At 49.7% G+C, this 20,521-nt stretch overlaps 2 long non-coding RNA genes across 9 annotated transcripts in view; one reads left to right on the top strand and one right to left on the bottom strand.

Moving 5' to 3' along the window:
* Positions 1–2,345: 2,345 nt before the first annotated feature.
* On the bottom strand, positions 2,346–10,088 carry LOC131840207 (uncharacterized). Its single transcript, XR_009357268.1, has 4 exons — positions 9,962–10,088; positions 9,296–9,459; positions 3,461–3,505; positions 2,346–3,102 (listed from the first exon to the last, which is right to left on the bottom strand). It is a non-coding gene; the product is annotated as an uncharacterized LOC131840207 (long non-coding RNA).
* Positions 10,089–15,154: 5,066 nt separating this feature from the next.
* LOC131840205 (uncharacterized) overlaps positions 15,155–20,521 on the top strand; it is a 34,846-nt gene continuing 29,479 nt past the window's right edge. For 2 of the 8 annotated variants that reach the window (XR_009357260.1, XR_009357266.1), the window contains exon 1: positions 15,155–20,289. This is a non-coding gene — a long non-coding RNA (uncharacterized LOC131840205). The remainder of the gene's footprint in view (positions 20,290–20,521) is intronic. The other 6 variants (XR_009357264.1, XR_009357263.1, XR_009357261.1 and 3 more) reach the window with 5 other exon arrangements.

The raw sequence follows: 20,521 nt of genomic DNA on the forward strand, positions 1-20,521 counted from the left end.
AGTCACAGAGTAGAGACTCTGTTCTTCCCAGAGAGACTGAAATGACTCTAGGAAGACAGTAGGTAACAAGGAAACGGGATTGCTAGATGGGAAGCCAGAAGATGGAGAGAGACTCCTTAACCACACACTTGTGTCTCGAGGGCAGCCTCTAGCTGTGGGCAAGGCCCAGCCAAGTTCTCATAGCTAGGGAAAGGGCACATGGGGCTGGATCAGAGGAGGGAGCCTGGGGGTGGGGGTTGGCACATTAACGAGGGGGTCGCCCTCTATCTTCTTATCAGTCTGATGGTCTGGCTTTTTCAAACAGCTTTTCATCCTAGGCTTGCCAAACTGATGTGTCAATGTAATTCCTCTTGGAAATGGCAGAAAAGTTATACACACTCCCAGAATTTACTGGTAGCTACAGTAGTAGATTGCAGAAATGGCCCCAATCATTCGTCACTCCCTTTATAAACACGGCTTTGCCGGATGACTTTTCAGCCCCTCCCACCAATAGCAACAGGCTGTACTTCTCTTGGATTCAGGCTGCCCTAGTGACTTGCTTTGCCCAGTACAGCGCAGTGGGTACTGTTCGTACAGTTCCCAGCCTAGGCCTCAGGTGAATGAGTCCACTTCTCTCTCGGGACGTCATGTGACTGTGCCGGGCTAGCCTGCCACGTTATGCAGAGGGGCCACGTTATGCAGAGGACCTGCCCCAGCGGGGGCCACCCTAGACCAGCCGGCCCCTAGGTGATCGGGCAGCTGACAGCAGAGCGTGAGTGAGCCGGCCTAAGTGTGCCAAACCTGCAGAATCACGAGCTAAATAATGGTTGTTGTTTTAGGCCACTGCGTTTTGGATGGTTAAACAGAAAGAGCTAACTGATACACTTACTACGTGCCAGCCACTGGCTATGTACTTATGTAATTGTCCTATTTCTTTTAACTGTATTAGTACTTATCAGTGTGTAAAATGTTTTGGAGGAGGAGAAATAGTTCCCAGCCCATCCCTCAGTTTGCTTCTGCCTATTCTTCCATTCTGATTGAATTTCTATACAGTTATTTGCTCCACAGAGCTTTCAGGCTCTGACAAAAGCACTGGAATGTTCTGTGATAACCTCCTCTCACTCCCCAGTCTCCTGTCACTTAAAGGTGTGTGTGGTTAGGGAAGTGGCACTCCAGTTGGAACCCATCCAACTTCTCATTCTACGAGGGAGCTTTCTTGCTGTGTTTAAGTACGGGTAAGTTCCTAGAGGTGGGGGACCAAGAGATGACCCTTTCATGCACTTACCAGACAGTCCAGAGCACCAAGGGAAGAATGAAAGATACTCGACACTTTCGATGTAGAAAGAAGTGGCATAGAAGAAAGGCGGTAGTGGAAAGCCTTTGGGAGATGACAGTCACCAAAGCAAGTGACCATGATAAGTGCCAAGCCAGGGCAGCTCAACGCCCAAGAGCAGGACGTGGCCTCAGGCTGGAGGTGCTCCTGCTGGGACAGCCTCCCCCCAAGCCCCCCGCCCCCCACCCCGCGTGGATATCCTCACTCCAGATCTCACTGTGGGATGCAAAACACAGTTTGCTGCAGCCCCTTGGGGTAACAGACACTTATTTAAAGTCAAGGTGTCTGCCAAAAGATAATAGCTTTAAATGTAAAATTACAAATCATTATGGGTAATGTGATGCAAATTGCAAGAGAAGCATTGGCAGTATTTTACTTTGATTTCATTTTTGCTTTTCTTCCATCGCCAGCCCTGTCTAAAGTCACTGCTAGGGATGCCTTGCTCACGCACCATTTACCCTTCGGCCCTGGCACCGATACTGTCCACTCCGGGAGGACGTGAGTGGAGGCCAAGGAAGCTGTGAAGGAGCCCTCCTACTCACACCAACGGGGGTGAAACCCAGCCTTCACTTTTTCAATGTTGGTTCCTTCATTTACTCTATGTGCCTTGCCTGCATGTGTTCAATTCCTGTTGGGACTTGGAAGGCAATTTTAATGGTTATTCCAAAAGGCATCCTTCATCAAATGCTAAACGAAGGCTTTTAAATAACCAATGGACTGGATTTGTTTCCTTTACTGTGTCTAGGCCTCTGCTGATGGAAGAAAGACTCGTAAGTCCCTGGGTCCTTAATAGGTTCAAACTTCAGTTCTGTGTTCCTTCTTCCCAAGGGCCAGGGGAAATTGAAAAGTGGTCATTTCTCAAAGGCTTCCCTTTACCGCCATGGGGAGCTTGATGTTGCTGCATTTAAGATCGGTCTCTAAGCAGCAAAACTAGAGGAGAAAGGAATAAGCAGCAAAACCCCCCAAAACTAAAGTGTTAAAACTCTCTTTGAAATGTTCTACATCGAAGTTCTTTCAAGGAACAAGGCTCAAGTTGGCTGACCACTCATTTATTCAGAGAAGCCGTAGGAATGTAACCCCAGATGAAGTCAACATCTCCGAGGGGTGGCAGCTGAGAGGAAACTTGACAAAGGTTTCTGGAGTTTTCAGGTTGAGAGCTGTCTCCTTGAGGGGCTGTATGGCCTCACTTCATCTTCCTTTCTCTCAGCTCCCCTGCAGCCACCTGCTTCAGAGAAGCTCAATGCGCCTAATAACAAGGAAACCTAGAGGCTGAAAAGAGAGGTGATTTCCCAGAATCTCAGGTACCGAGAGAGGAGAGGGTGGGGACTTCCAGGACATGAGCTCACGTGATCTTGTGAAGTGTGGTTGTCTCACGCGATCTTGTGAAGTGTGGTTGTCTTGTGCCTCCATGTCCCGGTGATGGGGAAGGAAACCAGTTTCACTGGGAAACCCTGCAGAGGTTTTCACTGTGTTTTCATGGTAGGGGTTGAGCTTCCACACGCTGGAAACATGGGCTTGACGCAGGTCAATCTGTGGCTGGGTTGACTTATTCTAATGAAAGTGATCGAGTCAATTCCTAATCTTGGGAACTGCATTAAGTCAACAGCCCCAGGAGTCTCGCTTGGCTGTTTGTCACCTATGCATTTGAGGTCATCTGTGGACGAGGTCTGTCAGCCCAAGGCATCTCCTTCCTGAGACCTTTGGCTTCGGAAGTACACCTCAGACTGGTGTGAAACTTATCATTTAAAAAGAAGCTCTGACACTTGTCCGGATGGTCCTTAGCCCAACACCTAGAAACAAGGTGTCCTCAGCCATTAATACTGTTCACAGCACACCTGCATCAGAACAGCTCCTTCCCCCAGCTTCTTGGCTCAGAGCACTGACCCAAGAAAATAATAATAGCAAAATTATCTAGTAGTTCTTTAAGGCCCTGTGACAAATTATCTCAAAACTTCACTGCTTCAAACAGCAATAACATTTATTATCTCACACAGTTCCTGTGGATCAGAAATTCTGGAGTAACTTAGCTTAATAGTTGTGGTTCAGGGTCTCCCATGAGGTTTTAGTCAAGATACTAGCTAGTTGGGGCTGTCATCATCTGAAGGCTTGACAGGGGTCACAGGGGCACTTCCAACATGGCTCCCTTACCTGGCTGGCAACTTGATGCTGGCTATTGGTTGGAGATCTCAGCTCCTAAATTATGTGAAGGTATTACTTTTATTAAATATAAATATTTACTAATTATTAACACAATTAAATAAACAATTATTTAAGTGAAATACCAAGTAAATAAACATTCACTAGGAGGGATCTAAAACCAAATTTCCCTACTCCTGTCATTTCGTCAGCACTCCTTTATGGGGCCACCATGTCTGTCTCCCTCCACTGAACTGCATGCTTGGCAGGGTCAGGAGCCTTGAGTTCCTGGGGTTTCCCATGCCTTGCAATCCCCTGGCCCTGCCCAGCCCTCTTTCCCCCATTGCTTGGGGGTTTTCTCAACATGACACACACAGGCAGATCAAAATTAAGAGAATTCAGTAGAATAACATTCAAGCTGTGGGACATCCCACAATGGGGATGGACTGACTCTGAAGAGAATCTCCACACATGTCCAGTGAGAGTAAGCAGAAACATGGATCCCACTTGACAAATAAGTCCCCATATGGACTGATAAACATCAAGGGTGTGGAGAGTGGCAGTCAGTGGGAATGAAGGAACAGAAGCAGAGACCCCAGTGATTTCTTTTCTTTTCTTTCTTTCTTTTTTTTTTTTTTAAAGATTTTATTTATTTATTTGACAGAGAGCAAGAGAGATCACAAGTAGGCAGAGAGGCAGGCAGAGAGAGAGGGGGAAGCAGGCTCCCTGCCGAGGAAAGAGCCCAATGCGGGGCTCGATCTTGGGATCTGGAATCATGACCTGAGCTGAAGGCAGGGGCTCAACCCACTGAGCCACCCAGGTGCCCCCAGTGATTTCTTTTCTAAGCCAAGTCAGGGGCTTCACTCTTCCTGGAGTCACAGGCAGAGTGGCCATGTCTGAAGGTGGCTGGCCGCCCTCCGATGTGGTCCTGAGGGCTGACCTGTGGCTTGTCACAGCAGAGAAATCAATCCCTGACAGAGCTGTGGGAGGTACCCAATGAAACAAATCCTTCTCCTTTAAAAGGAAAATGTGTTCTCTCCCGCCCAGAATACCCACTGTGGGTTCATCCCTGCATGGGTGTTGGCAGGAAGGGGAAGAGGAACAAACAGAGGAAGGAGGGGGCATTTCCTCTCACAGGCTGGATTGCTGAAGCAGCTGCTCTATGTTTCCTCTTCTCGGGGGGGTCTCCCAGGCAGTAGCTTGTCCAGAAACTACTTTCTCACATCACTCTCCCACTTGAGAATGTATTTCATCTCTCTTGTTTCTCATATCCCTTTTCCCTGCTTTGGCCATGCTGCTTGCCCAGGAAAGAAACCTATTTCACATTAAACTAGAAAAGGAAATTATGAACATAGAATCACCATGAGGCCTGGCAATACCACTCATAATTATATACCCCCAAAGAATTGAAAACAGGTATTTAAATGAATACTTATAAATGCATGTTCACAGCACCATTATTCATACTAGCCAAAATGTAGAAACAACTCAAATGTCCATAAGAATGAAAAAACAAAATCCGATAGGTATATTCATATGGGGGAATATTATTCAGCCCTAAAAAGGAATGAAACACTTAAACATTCTAAAACGTGGATAAACCTTGAAAACATCATGCTGGGGCACCTGGGTGACTCAGTTGGTTAAGCCTCTGACTTTGGCTCAGGTCATGTTCCTGGGGTCCTGGGATCAAGCCCTGCATTGGGCTCCATGTTCAGCAGGGAGCCTACTTTTCCCTTTCCCTCTACCTGGCACTCCCCATGCTTGTGCTCTTTTTCTCTTTCTGTCAAATAATTAAAGAAAAAGAAGAAAGAAAGAAAGAAAGAAAAAAAGAAAGAAAGAAAGAAAGAAAGAGAAAGAAAGAAACCCATCATGTTAAGTGAAAGAACCCAGACACAAAAAGGCATCTATTATATGATTCCATTTATATGAAACTTCCAGAATAAGTAAAGCTATAGAGACAGAAAGCAAACTAGTAGATGCCAGGGGTTGAGAGGAAGGGAAGAATAGGAAGTGACTGCTTGATGGGCATGGTGTTTCCTTTTGGGGTGATAGTGATGAAAATGTCTTGGGACAGGACAGAAGCAATAGTACACAAAATTGTGGCTGTACTCGGTGCTGCTGAACCACACACTTTAAAATGGTTGATGGTTCATTTTAAGTTATATGAAACTTATCTTTAAAAAAATAGTAAAGCCAATGCTCAGAAAATAAAATCTAATAACAATTTGGGGAGGAAAAGAAAAAAAAAAGAAATGTTGAAAAGTCCAGGATGAAAAGTCCGGGAAGGACCCTCTTGGCTTCAGCCACGACTGGTACCTGGCACTGGGTGATGCCGTCAAGGTTTGGTCTCCATCTCTTAGCTCCATGAGCATCTTGGCAGCCCTTACCTGGTGGGAGGAGAGGGCGGAAGGATGCCCACTGAGCAAAAGGTAAGACTTCTTCCTACTTGGTCATGTGTCTGTCCTTGGACCAATCACCCTGATGAGAGTGTGGAGACCATTGACTGGTCTGGCTCCAGTCCAGGATGGGGTAGCGGGAGAAGGTGTCATGTCAGCACCACCAAATCTCAGGAGCTGAGGGGGTTACTGAAGAATGGGGAAAGGGTGATTCCCTAAAGGAAGGGGTGCTGGGTAGCAAAAGTGATCCTTCACAAAGCCTTCACTGGGTCCCCTTGCCATCTTCCCTGGGAGACGTCCCCATTTCCCCATTTACCATGTGCCAAGGCCCAGCTCCTTCCCCAAAAACATCTCTGCCCAAAGTGGGGGTGGGGGGGCTAAGATCCTTCTTATGTTAATCATTTTATCTCTGGTAAAAACATACCAGAGTGCTTAGAAAATAGTAGGGGGAAAATATACAAAAATGATATTCAGGCTATCTATCATTGAGTGGTGGGATTATAGTTGATTTTCTGCTCCCTTTTTTACACCTTTTGTCTGAATTTCTTTTTATAGAGCATGTTCTACTTTTATATTCAGAAAGCAGCTTTTTTTTTTTTCTTAAACAAGAAGACTTCGTACTGTGGCATATTTCTTTTTCTTTTTTTTTTCTTCAAAATTTAGCCAAGGATGAAGAGAATTGAGACCTTGAATCCATCTTCTCTTTTTTCTTTAATTTTAGAACTTTTACCAAGTAAGCCCCCTCACACATTACAAGAAATGTGAATAAAAGAATTCCTTAGTGGGTTTACAGATTTTACCCATAAGATACTACCGTGCACATTTATTTAAAATAAAGCGGGCTGAAGGTGCCCTCCTCACCCCCAGCCGAGTTGGTTCTGAGGGCTGAGATCAGTCCCTCCATACATAGCCTGGGGCTGGGGGGTGCTGCCCGCCCTCAGCGGCTACCCCTACAAACTCCTTCTTCTTATAAAAGCTGACCCACGCAGCCCAGCTACTGTGTGTTGGCAGCTCCATGCTGCCACGTCGAAGTTTCTGAAGCCCCTCACGGGAACGTCCAGAGATTCTGAGTGACCTTAGCTTTGTGCAAAGCCAGGGGAACTTTCTGCTCTGCAGATTGGCTTGTGGGAGAGCTCTGAGCAGGGTAAAAATGACCCGCACCTCCTGCTTTCCTCTTCCTGCTGGGTCCCTCCGACTCCTCCACCACTTCCCCTGGGTCCTCTCTGGCCAGCTCAGCTTTTGTGTTTGGGCCAGGCGGGGTGGGGGGGGGGGGCATTTGGCTCAGCTCATTGTTTGTCAAGAGTCCAACATTACCAGGGGTCTCGCCTGGTTTCAAGTATTTCCCGGTGCCTTTCCTTGCTCCGTAGTCAAGTTTCTAGCCAGAATTTCTTGGCTCTGGGAAAGATTGAGTGCCTGTCTGAGCCTTCTAGGCCTGGGTTTCATTTACAGCTGCCTGGCTCTGACTGGGTGACAGTCCCAGCCCTCCCTGGTCAGCCCATCCTCTTCTGCCAGCAGAGGAGGCCCTTTGTGTCGTCGAACTAGCGCTTGGAAGGGAAGAGTCTCCTCGTTTCCGTCCCCAGCGCTGTGTCCTGGGTTTCCTGCAGCCCCAAGCAAAGGCTCAGGGGGAGCACTGTTCTTCCAAGAGCCAGCAAGCAATTTCTGCCTGCCTGCTAAGACAAGAATGCCAACCCCAAACGGCCCCAGTCCCAGTCAGACTGAGACCTGTTCAGCACCTGGTGCTTTCCTGCTAGAAATTTCCAGCTGTTCTGATCTCTCACACAGGGCTTGGCAAGGCTGCAAGGGTCTGGAAGCAAATAGATTCAGGAAGCCTGTAGAACATCAGGCCTGGGCTGGTGGGCACCTCTCCCTTTCCCTGCTTGGGGATGCCCTCATGGAGTTCCCAGGCACTTCCTGCCTTTGGATTCAGCCAGAGCACCTGATGGGGCTGCCCGACCCTTGGAGTCTAAGTCCCGGGGAAGAGAGAACAGCTTATCATTGTGACACTGTGCCCCAGACAAGGTATCCAAGGGTGGCCGGCCCAGTGCAGAGAAAGGGTGTGAGCCAAGGCTGCAGGTTCCAGGAGCCACCTGGGAGCCTGTTCAGGACATGGACACAGAAACGAAGAAATCAGGGGAGCCTCCCTGTCCTCATGCCCATCAGCAATGCCCTGCTACTTTAGGGGTTGGGGAGGCTGTGAATGTTAGAATAATGTATCCTTAACCAAGACTTCCTCTTTTCCTCTTCTTGCAGAGTATAATGTACTTCTGATCTCTTGGTTGCTTTTCTTTGGGGTACTATGATCAAAGGTTTGCATAGACACGTCAGTTTTTGTGGCCTATGGGCAGTGATTGTCAGGAGTGTGCAGTTTTAATTATTCGAGGAGGAAAAAGCCATTGTTGGTGAGGGTTTCCTCTTTACACGTCTTACACTCCAGTAAGTATGTAGGAGATAAAATAGGTTAGCTGGAAGGGTGCCCTGCCTGTGTTCCATCCTGCCAGCAGGGCGGATATTTCGAGCTCCCTTTCCCCCAGGGTTGCTAAACCCCACCAGCTGCCTTCTGCCTCAGAAGAGAGGAGCTGCAGGAAATGCATGTACTGCGGGTGTTCAGGAAAGCGTTGTTGGGCTCTTCCGTTGAACCCAGGGAATTCCCTGGATGGTGGGCGGAGCCGGAATGGTGGGTGGGCGGACCTGACTTCCCATCTGCTCGGGGGCAGGTGGGGACAGGTCACGAAGCATTGGGTTTGGCCTGTCCTCCAGCTAATCTGGGAGGACTTTCCCGCCCTTCACTGATTGGGTCCTCTCACCGGCCCCCTGAGAGGTGAGTGAGAACTAGCCTCAACCACAGACAGGACACGGAGGCTCAGATCCCGTGACTGCCCAAGGTCTCTCAGCGTCAAAGCCCTGGGGTGGGGGTGGGGGGACTACAAGTCAAGTGTCCTGACTCCTGGGCCGAGGTGTGAGGGGGAGAGGGGCGACTTGGCCCTCTGGGTGCCACAGTCAGCCCTGACTGCCGGGTCCCTTTGGGCTCCTGGCTTGGGGCGGAGAGCAGGACCAGTCCGAGCTGGGACCTGGGAGGGAAGCGCCCAGCGCCTATAGGTTGGGGAGCCCGGCGCGGGGCGTGAGCCGGGCCGCTCTGGGCGCAGGCGGGCAGCCGTTCGCCTCCGGGTGCCCCAGCTCCAGCCTGGCCCGCGCGGCGCCGCCAGGGCCCCGAGGCTCCCCGCGGAGGCTCTGGCCGCAGCCATTGGCCACCGGGAGCCGGGGCTGGGCGGGGGAGCGGGCCGGGCGTCAGGTTACTAGCCCTGCCGGCTGCGGCTGCGGCTGAGGGGGAGGGGCGGCCGTGTGGCAGCTGGCCGGTGGGGGCAGGGTGGGGACCCCAGGCAGAAGGAACCCCCCCCCAACCACTGCCTGACGACGGCCCCCCACTCTGGGCCTTAAAGGGAACCATTACCTCATTTGTATCCAACTCAATCAACAAACATTTGAGAAGCACCCACTTCATGTCAGGCGCTGCGCTGGACTTGAGTGGTGCAAAGAGGCACATCTGGGGTTCCTGTCCAAACTTGCAACTCATTGAGGGAATAAGAAATCCACATTGAAGAACGCCGAAGACACCTGGAAGTGGGTGATAAGGCCTGAGAATCACGAGCAACCAAAGTTATGGGGGTTCGAGGAAAAGCAAGTCTGTTATTCCCAACTCCTGCTCCCCAGGGTAATCTGGGAAGCTTCCACAGAGTGGCTGGGTGTGGGTGCCCTGACACCTTCCTTCTTGGCCTCCAACAGCAGGGAGAGCAGACCCATCATGCTTTCTGCCCACTCATCCCAGCCTGAAGCCCTACCCCACTGCTGAACATCCCCCACGCAACCCCCCTCCCCTCCTTGCCCTCCCAAACTATACCCTGGCCTCTACTCTAAACCTCCAAGAGGAGGTTCTTCCCGGAGCCTGTCTGTCCCCTGAGGACCCAGCTGTCCCCATAGCTCTCTCCACTGGAGGTTTTTTCCTCCCTCAGGCAATGCGAAAGTGGTCCACACTGACCATGAAAACTTGCAATCTGTTTCTTCCCCCTTCAGAAACCCAGCTCTTTTGGAATACATGTCATCAGAGTTTACTACCTACCACTTCTGCTAGTTAGTGTCACCTTATCATCCTCCTGGTCACTTTGCCTGGTGAACTGGGCACCTTGTTCTTCTCCTACCCTGTCATCATTCTTGGTGACCTCAGCATCAGTGCTGATGATCCAAACGCTCTGACCGCTAAATCCCTTAACTGTCTTAGCCCTAGTGATGTATTTTCTCCTGCCCTGCCTTAGCTTCCTGGTTATACCTCAGACCTTGGAACCATGACTATCAACACCACCCCAAGATCTCAGATTCAAAGACACCCCCCACCGGCCAGCCCTCCAATACACCCTGTCCAGTCTTTCTTTAAAAAAAAAAAAAAAAGTACTGGGGCGCTTGGGTGGCTCAGTGGGTTAAAGCCTCTGCCTTTGGCTCAGGTCATGATCCCAGAGTCATAGGATCCAGCTCTGCATCAGGCTCTCCGCTCAGCAGGGAGCCTGCTTCCCCCTCTCTCTGCCTGTCTCTCTGCCTACTTGTGTTTTCTCTCTGTCAAATAAATAAATTAAATATTTTTAAAAATAAATAAATAAATAAACATTTTAAAAATGTAATCATTTGTTATTTTAGAGAGAGAAAGAGAGTGGGGAGAGGGGCAGAGCAAGAGAGAGAGGGAGAGAATCCACAAGCAGACTCCCCACAAAACACAGAGCCTGTCCTGGGGCTCAATCTCACAACCCCAAGATCATGAGCTGAGCTGAAATCAGGAGTTGGACCCACCTAGGCACCACCCCCTCCAGTCTCTCCATTTCACCTGAGATCTCCAACCCATCCTGCTCCTGTTCCTGCACTCTGTGTCTCCCCTCTGGTCTTCCATTCTTATCCGGCTGAGATTTCATGATCCAGCACACAAAATCTCCCTTGCAAACATTCTTAACTTCCTTCCACTGGTCTCTCTCCATCATATTCACCTGGCGAAAACCCAGCTGTGCTTAAATCAAACTGTTTACTTCACACCTGCAACCGAGCAGTTGCGCACCGCTGGAAGATAATTCCCCAGCTGCTCTAGATGGACTCACTTCAAATTTACAGCCGTAAATTTCAAATAGGCATTTGAACTGCTTGACAATCCTACTACAGTTTCTTAGAAAATTTCTTTTCCCTCTCCACAGTGCAACAACTTCACACTTTCTCCTCTCTCTGCATATTTTCAAAACCCTTCCTCTTTCACTCTCCGTGTGACCTCAGGTATCCTTCATAGAGAAAATAGGTACAATCAGACCAACTGTGTGATCTGGCTGCCACCAAAGCCACCAGAATGTCTGCAGCTCTGCATTCTCTGTACCCATCTGGTGCCAGCCCCTGCATCTGGGCCCTGGGCCCCTTCCCCTTTCACAGCATATGGATGCCCTCTGGTTCATGCATTGTTGACTTCTTCCTTTCTGCTAGATCCTTCCCATCAAAGTAAAACAGGAGTGATTTATTTATTTATTTATTTAAATTTTTTAAAAAGATTTTATTTATTTGACACAGAGAGAGAGAGAAAGAGAGAGAGAGCACAAGCGGGGGGAGCTGTGGAGGGAGAGGGAGAAGCAGACTCCCTGCGGAGCAGAGAGCCCAACATGGGGCTCATTCCCAGGACTCCAGGATCATGACTTGAGCCAAAGGCAACCACTTAACAGACTGAGCCACCTAGGCACCCCAATAAAACAGGATTTAATTCCCCAAATTTAAAAACATATTAGCCTTTGCCTCATGTCTCCTGCCAGCTACTCCATTTTGCAGCTTCTCTGCAGAGCAAATGTTCCTGAGAGAGTTGTCTCTAGACTGACAGTTCTCTCTCTCACCTCCCATTCTCACCTCCACCCACTCCAACGGGGCTTTTATCCTTCCATTCTGTTGTAATAGCTCTTACTAAAAAGGCCAGTGACCCACATCTTGACTAAACTACTGGCCAGCTCATGGTCCTTGTCTCCTCTGGTCTCCCAGTGGCGCTGAACATGTTTAAACATGCTGTGGTGGACTGATTATTGGTCCTAGTTCTTGTCACTCTGCCCTGTGACCATATTTATCTCTGTATGATATTGCAGTCCGTCCTGCTAGAGGCAGAGTATACATTCTTGCCCCTTGACTTTGGGCGTGGTGGCATAACCTGTTTCAGCCAATGGATTACAGGAGGAAGTGACATGGCGCCAGTTCTAAGCCTTGGCCAAAGGAGGCATCCTGTGTTTCTACTTGCGTACTTTTGCCAATGTTATCCCCATGGGAAATAACGTGCCCTAACCACCCTGCTGGTACAAGGATGATAAGGGACACGTACATAGAACAGACTCGGACCCAACTGAAGCTTAAAGCTGCCCAACCAAGGTCAACCACATCTCACTGACCTCCAGATGACCCACGGATGTGTGAGTAAAAGAAATATTTACTGCTATACACCTCTGAGATTTTTGTCATTGTTTGTTACCCAGCAATAGCAGACCAATACATCCTCCACCTTGAAATACTTCCTTTACTCAGTTTCCTTATAATCCAATCTTGTGGTTTTTTCCCCCCAACTTCACAGGTTGTTCTTCTCAGTTCTCTCTGCTGGTTTCCTTCTACCAGATCCTTAAATGTTGACATGGCTTCTGTGTCAGCCCTTTCCCTTCTGTCTTTACTCTTTCCCTAAATGAAATTATCCAAGGCATAGCTTTGAATTCCATCTACACGGTTCTTCTCAAATTTAAGTCTGAGGACAAGACATCCCTGAATTCCAGACCCAAACCTGCCTCCACAGGTCCAGCTGATGTCTGATAGGTCTTGGCATGGCCACAACAGAACTATGGATTCACCTCTTCCCCCAAAATGGGCATCCCTTCCCCCCATCCAATTAGCCTAAAAAGGGAGGCATCATCCTTAACTCCTCTCTTCTGTCATAGGTCAGATCATCAATAAGTCCTATGGACTATACCTCCAGAATTGCTCCAGAAATCAGTACTGCATCTCACTATCTCTATAGCCACCACCCTGGTTTTATCTCTTCTTGCCACGACTTCCCCAACCGCATCTCAACTCTTCAGCTCTTAGTCTGTGCTCTGCAAAGCAGCCAGAGTGATTTTTCTAAAGGGTAAATGAAATCTGTTCACTCTCAGCTAAGGGGCTCCAAACACTTCCCACTGCAACCAAAATAAAACTCACACTCCTTACCTGGTCCCACAAGGACTGATGATCTAGCCCCTGCCTATGTCCCCAGAGCCCCTCAAATCTCCTTGTTCCCATTGTCCCAGCCATAGTGGTCTCCATGGTGTCTCCAGATCACTACCAGTGCATCCCCGCCTCAGGGCTTTTGCACTCACTATTCCTCCTGCTTGGAGCCCTCTTCCCCATATCTTCACCGGGCTGCCTCCTTCCCATCCATACGGTCACCTCCACAAAGAGACCCTCCCTGTCTAACTAAAGCAGCACTATCAGCCCCACTCCACCCTCAATACCCCTACTCTAGCACATTCGTTAGCTTCTTTATAGTCCTTATCAACAAGTGAAATTGTTTGGCTTTGTGTCTATTCTGTTCCCTTCCCTTTAAACATAAAATCCTCATGGCCCATATTTGTCTTGATCTCTGATATAGTCCCCAGGCCCAGAACATGCCTTGCATGTAATGGGTTCTCAGTAAATGCCTGTTGACTGACCTGCTGATGCCGGAACTGGATGGAGCAGGGATGTGACCGGCTAGACGGTGAAGAGGGGGATGGGGTCAGTATCCCAGGAAGAGAGCGGCAGGGCCATACAGGGAGGCTGCAGAATTCAAGACCTGTCCAAGGGACCATGAGGGGCCAGGCTGGCTTGGGAGGAGGAGGGGAATGCCCAGGGGGAGCTGGGGAAGAAAAGTCTGCATGGTGAGAGAGCTTGAACAGAGTCCTCCAAGTCCCTTGAATTAGTGGGTGCTGCTAAGGATTACGAGCCAAGGGCATGATAAATTCAAAGCAACAGTTTTGTGATGATGAATATGGTTGAAGAGTATGCATTTCTGAGTGTCCTTAACTAAGTGCTGTCCTGTGGGAGCAGGATTTTAGAAGACAAAGACATCTAGAAGAATCTGGGAGCCCAGGGGAGCCGGAGATCTTTTCCCTCGGATTTCAGATGCAAGAAAAACCCATTACCCAACCTTTTAGGGACCAGTATTGAGTTCCCAGTTTTGGAAGGTCTCCCTGAGTAATTAAAGGTTTGCTGAGCGCACACAGCAGGCACTCATACACGTGTTAACGAGCTGGTGCCCTATGCCTTGGACTCCCTTACACCCTCCCCCCAATACATACACACACACACACACACACACGACTAAATTGCTTCTTTTTCACACAGTGACTGCACATAGCTTTACCAGACCCCCACCCCATGGATACACCCGGACCCAGCTACTTGCCTTCCCAGCCCCCTCCACCCAATTCCATTGTCAGAGCTGAACAAAAGGCCCAAGGCATCCTGGGTTAAAGGATTTTAACTCTGCCAATCCCAGGAGGCTCCAACAAGAAGCAGCTTCCTGCAGGAGAAAAGTGACTGAGAAATCTCCCCAGGGGACAGGGGATTTTTTTTTTTTTTTTCAGGTCTCAAAAACAGAACCCAGCCGCCAATCAAGACACTCCCCCACCAGAGCCTCACCCCAGCTCCCACCCCAGGGATTAGGAGCTTTATCTGCCTGAGACCTCCCATCAGTCAAAAAGCTCTTTGGGTCGTTTCGCCCATGCCTTCTATATGTGGCGGTCAGGCTTGTTAGCTTCCACCCAAGCCCCAGGAACCGAGGAACCCAACCCACCTCCCACATCAGACCGGACTCCCCCTCTGCTCCTCCCGGAGCTCCTGCCCTCGGCCTCCCCAAGTTCGCCCTGCGCCCGCAGTGCTGTCCCCCTTCCCCCGCGGAACCTCGCAGCCCCGGCCGCGCGCGCCCCGCTCCCCGAAGCGCCGCACACCGCCCGGGGACCCGCGGGAGCTCGGGGCGCGGCGTGGCCCCTCCGGCGGGCCGCGGACACCAGCTCCAGAGCCCGACCCGAAACCCATCCTCCCCTTGGAGAGGCAAGACGGCGAGCTCGCCGGCGGTTAGCAACAGCATTTCCAGGGGCTGGGTTCGGTGTGCTCGTTCCTGAGTGTCTCTGTCCTCCCCCAGGGGAAGCGTCTGGGAAGCCCTTGCTGGCTGCTCGGCCCCAGTCTCCGAAGTTTCTGAAACAAAACTGGATTCGGTGTCAAACCCCTTTGCCCACCCTGGAACGAAAGTTAAGTATGAATTTTTTTTCTTCTTCTCAAGTTTTTCACGTAGAAGAGATACCGGGTAAATTAGAAACATGTTTGGGAAAAGAGTGAGCAGTAAACGCTGGCATTTAAACAACACAAAAATGCCCACGCCAGGCCACACGCCCAGGCGGCCGCGACGCACCCGGCGGCTGCGCAGCGCCCTCTGGCGGCGGCGCGCGGGCGCGGCCGTTCCCTACTCCCACGCTCGGAACCGGGGACAGAGCTGCTGCCCCAAATCTGAGAAACATTGGGGCAACTTTGGAGGAAGGGGAGGGGGTCATGGAAAGCGTCCGACGCTGAGGCCCCCTTTTTGTGGTTCCGTGGCTGGCACTGAGGCCAAGAGCCCAGGGAAGGGGCCCACGTAAAAGAAAAACCTTTGTTGCTCTTTGAATGACCGCCTGAAATTCTACCAATGCAGCATCTCCCTTAACCTGCAGGCTTTGATTCTTTTTAAAATTCAGGTTTCTCGAGGAGGAGGGGTGACCCTTCAAAACAAGGGCAGATGACAGGCTCTGTCAAAAAATTACCAACGTGAACACCAAAAAGACATGATTGTACCATAATATGTACACTTTAGATGGTGAGGACATTTAGTAAGTATCATTTAATCTTCCCCTCTGTAGTGTTTGTTGCCCGGCATCCTTTGGTACTCTGAACAGCGGTGTTATTTTAGGCTGTGCCTCCCCCAGCGGCCATTCCCTCCAGATCAGTTGGCTCCCGCTTTCCTTGTCCCTGGTACATGCTAAACCTTTCTCCCTTCTGTCCACTTCTCACTCTCAGGGCAGCTCCTCTAGTTTAGGCTCCTGCAGCTTACTGTCTGGATGCCTGCTACCAGGGAGGGAGTGGAACCCTGCCTCCCAGTGCAGGATCCCAGGGAGAGTGGAAGGAGCTCCCCTCTCTGCCCAGCTGCAACCCTACTGTCCCTCCAAAGAGACTGTCCCCTCTTACTGCTTAGGGATTGTCTTCCCAAAGGTAGCAGAGTACTCCTGCTTTCAGCTTCCTCACTGATGATCTGTAATTTCTCTCCAGAAAAGTACTGTCATTCCTCCACCTGGTGGAAGTGGGAAAAGGGTCCGTTCTCCCCCAGCATCTTCCTCTGAATCTCTTTTCCCTGCCTGAAGGATTTCTACTTACCCATCCTGTCTGGTGGGAATTCCTCCAACCTCATACCTTCCCTCTCTTCGAGGTATTTCTTGCTGTATTTATTGCTACCTAACAAGTTGCTCGGTGGCGGCTTAGAACAAGAAACAGGCATTTATTTATTTATGGCTCTGTGGATGTGCAGGTGGTTTCTAGACAGGCTCTGCGGGGCTCGCTCATGTGTCTGTGGTGAGGTGGCAGGTCACAGGATAGTTCAAGACAGCAGGGTGATGGGGATGCTCTGCCGGAGTGAAAGGGTGACAGGGCCCTGCGTCTCTTATCCAGCAGGCTCGCCTGCTCGGGCTTCTTCCCATGGCAGCAGGGTTCCGAGGATGGGGATAGCCAAAACTACAAGGCTTCTCGAGGCCTAGGCTTGGAACTGATACAGCAAGAGCAAGTCACAAGGCCAGGTATGTGCTCAGAGTGGACTTCATCTCCTGAAAGAAGGCGCGACAGAGTCCTGTAGCCACGTTTGCAAACTGTCACGCTTCCCCTCTCCCTTCCTGGGGTGAGGGACCCATAGAAGAAGCACGCCTCAGGATATTACGTCCCTTATAGACTCGTTGGACAGGCAGCACAGTTCTGAAGCACACAAGCCCAGCAGTCCACACGCCCTGCCTCACGTCCTGACTCCATATTGATCAGACATGTGACCTCGGAAAGTTATCTTTCCTCTCTGGGACTCAGTTCCTAATTTGTAAAAATGGGAATTATAAATATTAAATTGAATTTCATCCATACTAAGTACTTAGGTGGTGTCTGGCACATGATAAGTGTTATGCCATGAGGTGCCCACTGGCTGCCCATCAGGACAGCTGAGGCCACCAGCACCATCTCCCACACCAGCTCCAAAACCCCCTCCCACCACTGCCGACACCAATAGCCCCCAGTTGGAAGCTCTGCTGGTGGCACCTGGTGTCTTTGGTGCCCCACGGAGATGCCAGTGAAATGGCCTTGTAGGTTTTCACGAGCTCCTTCACTGAAGCCCATCTTTCTAGAGCTGGCTTACCTTAGCTCTTATAGGGGTGTCTGGGGGGGCGCCAGAGTTGATCAGGCTCAGGTCCTGATACTGGCGTTCTGGGATCAAGCCCCAACAGGGAGTCTGCTCCCCACCCCCCATGCGCTCTCACTGTCTACAAAATAAATAAATAACATCTTAAAAAAAAAAAAAATCAGCTCTTACAGACCCAACGTATGCTTCCAGCTCTTCTTCCTGAGGGATTTGGACAAGTGAATTCTTCTCTCTGCATTTCAGTTTCCTTGTCTGTAAGATGGGGGTACCAATGGCCGCCTACTTACGATGGTTCAACTTAGAAATTTTTGACTTTACGGTGGTGCAAAAGTGATATACATTCAGTTGAAACTGTACTTGAGGGGTGCCTGGGTGGCTCAGTCATTAGGTGTCTGCCTTTGGCTCAGGTCATGATCCCAGGATCCTGGGATTGAGTTCCAAGTTGGGCTCCCTGCTCTGCTGGGAAGCCTGCTTCTCCCTCTCCAGCTCCCCGCGCTGCCTCTCTTTGTCATAAATAAATAACATCTTTAAAAAAAAAATGAAACCATACTTGGAATCTTGAATCTGGATCTTTTCCTAGGCTGGTCATATTCAGCGCCACTCTCGGCTACAACTCCCCATGGGCCACGTGACCACAAGCGTCAACAGCCGACACACTTACCACCATTCGGCACCCACCCAACCGTGCAGTTTTCCACTTTCAGTACAGTACTCGTGTGAGATACTCAACAGTTTATTATAAAGTTAGCTTTGTGTGAGATGATTTTGCCCAACCGTAGGCTTGTGTAAGTGTTCTGAGCACATTTAAGGCAGGCTGGGCTTAGTTGTGAAGTTCGATAGGTTGATGAATTATGTGCATTTTTGACTTAGGATGTTTTCAATTTACAATGGGTTTATCAGGGATTAATCCCATCTTATGTCGGGGAAGATCTGTAATAGCAGTGCCTTCCACAGAGCATATAAAGAATAATATGAAGAAATTAAGAGCCTGTACTTTAAAAATGTTGGCACCCACAGGACACAGAACCTGTGTTTTCTGTGAAATTGCCTTTCCCAGAGGTGCTGAGAAATGGCCATGCACGAATACTTTTCTCCCAAAAAAGTCCTTTGTCACTCATAGAACCTTCCTTTCCTGAAGTCCACCAAGATGGGCCAGGATGCCAGGAAACCAGCCGAGCTCTTCCTACCAATGCAGGTTTAATGTCTGGTCCTTCCACGACACCTTCTAAGGGCCTGATCTTTATTTCATTTTCAGCCTAGTATCTCTAACCCTTGGCATACGACTTGGCAAGGTAGGTGTTCAATATCTATCTGATGAGAGAAAGAAAGAATGAATGAGGATGTAGGAGAGGAAAGACTGTCTCTCCACCCCCCTAGATTCAACAGCTGGGTCTGTGAAATAAATCGGCAACAGACAATGAACAGGAGAAAAGTTATACACAGTTATTTATTTTGACTGTTACACGGACAAGGGCATCACAGAGGGCGAAAAAAAAAGCGAACACCTGGAAAAGAGAGGACACTTGAAAGCTTATATACCATCTTCGTAGAGAAGGGGAGGGAGATGCAGGTCACTTCGGGGAGAGCAAATGATTTGGGGAAAGATGAGTGGGCCCTCAGAAGGACAGATGGGAGGTTATGAGGGTGTGACAGCGTCTGTCTAGGGGTGCTGTGGACTTGTAGCCTGCTCTCCTGGGAGAGGAGTCAGTCTTCCCTGGTGGATGAAGCCCCCAGGTTGGGGATTTAGGACGATGGAGTTCCTTTCGGAGGCTCTGTCTTTAGGCAGATTAGGGCAGTTCAGGGAGAACCTCTCCCCACATCTGCTGTTTTTCAAGTGCCTTCAGCTCAAAAGGATCAATACACCCAAGCAGCATATTTGGGCCGATATGTCCTGAACTCCTGCAAGGACTTCATTCTGATAGGTTTTTTCCCCCTGGGATGAAACCAACTTCTTCTGGATGACTTCCAAACCAAGTCGCCCTGTAACTGAACTAACATGAGTTCGCTCCTTGGTGAGTCACAGACAGAAATTACACCAGGTGGAGTTGTCGCACAAAGGAGACTCTATTTGCAGCAAATAAGGAGATCACAGGGAATAATTTCCAGAGCCTTGACTCCCTGAGCAAGAGTGAATGGGTTCCTTTTATTGAAGTTCGGGATGAATATTCAGAAAGAGGAGCCTTGTCATTTTCCGTAGAGGGGGACACAAGATGGTGCCGTGAACCTTCAGGAAACAGGCCTGTACCTGTCCTGTGGGTTATGTAAATGAGGCTTGTGCTCCTCCTTGGGTGAAGATTTTAGTATTATAATGAGGTTAAGGTAACCATCAGTCATTCTACGGTTCCCTCCAAGGTCCTTCTGCACAGCTGTGTGTGGGGAGTTAAGTTCAGCCTGGTCTGGGTGGTCTGGGCCTGCTGGGATTCTCTGTCTGGGCAGCTGTTGATGCTTGAAGGGTAGTTTTTGTTTCCATGCCATCATGGGATGCCAGGCCTCTTGGGTTTTTTGCCTGAGCAAGGAGATAAAGATGGAAAGAAGAGCTTAAGGAAAAATGTGGGACAAAGGTCAGTGGATACAAGCAGGTGAGCAGTAAAGGTCAGGTCTTAGGGTCCAGCTGGTGACGACCCATTAGTGCAGAAGGGAAGATGTTTCCAAGAGTTTGGAGGGAGTAGGGAAGTGCTCCTCAACCTGACCGCCAGTTATAGTCCCTGGGGAGGCACAGGCCCACCCCCCAGAAATTCAGCTGTAACGGGCCCAGGAGCAGCCAGGGAGTCCAGAATTGGGAGAAAGCCATGCTTTGTGTGCATTCGTCATTTTTGCCATGTCTCTCCCAGAATCTGAGTCTTCAAAGCTGACAGTGAAGCATTCCAGATTTTGTGGATGGTTCCCATAGAGTACAGACGACAGCAGAAAATGAATAATGCTGGGCAGGGATTACTAAGGACACCACAAAACAAGCTGCATAACTGTTGGTGCGTGTTTAGACACAACTGAGAAAAAAATCCTCCCATCACGACTTGATGCTTGACGCAATTCATGAAATGAGTTAATATTCATAAACGTGAGCCACGCAAAGTAAATGTGAATCCAGAGGCAAAGCAGGGGATGAGAATGGCTGGCTGCCCAACAGATTCCGGGGACCCATGGACTATCCCTAGGGAGCCAGGGTCGAGGAGTCCTGCTAGGAAGTGAGCTAGATGACAG

Source organism: Mustela lutreola, chromosome 9 (genome assembly GCF_030435805.1).
Source record: "Mustela lutreola isolate mMusLut2 chromosome 9, mMusLut2.pri, whole genome shotgun sequence".
Lineage (NCBI taxonomy): Eukaryota > Metazoa > Chordata > Mammalia > Carnivora > Mustelidae > Mustela > Mustela lutreola.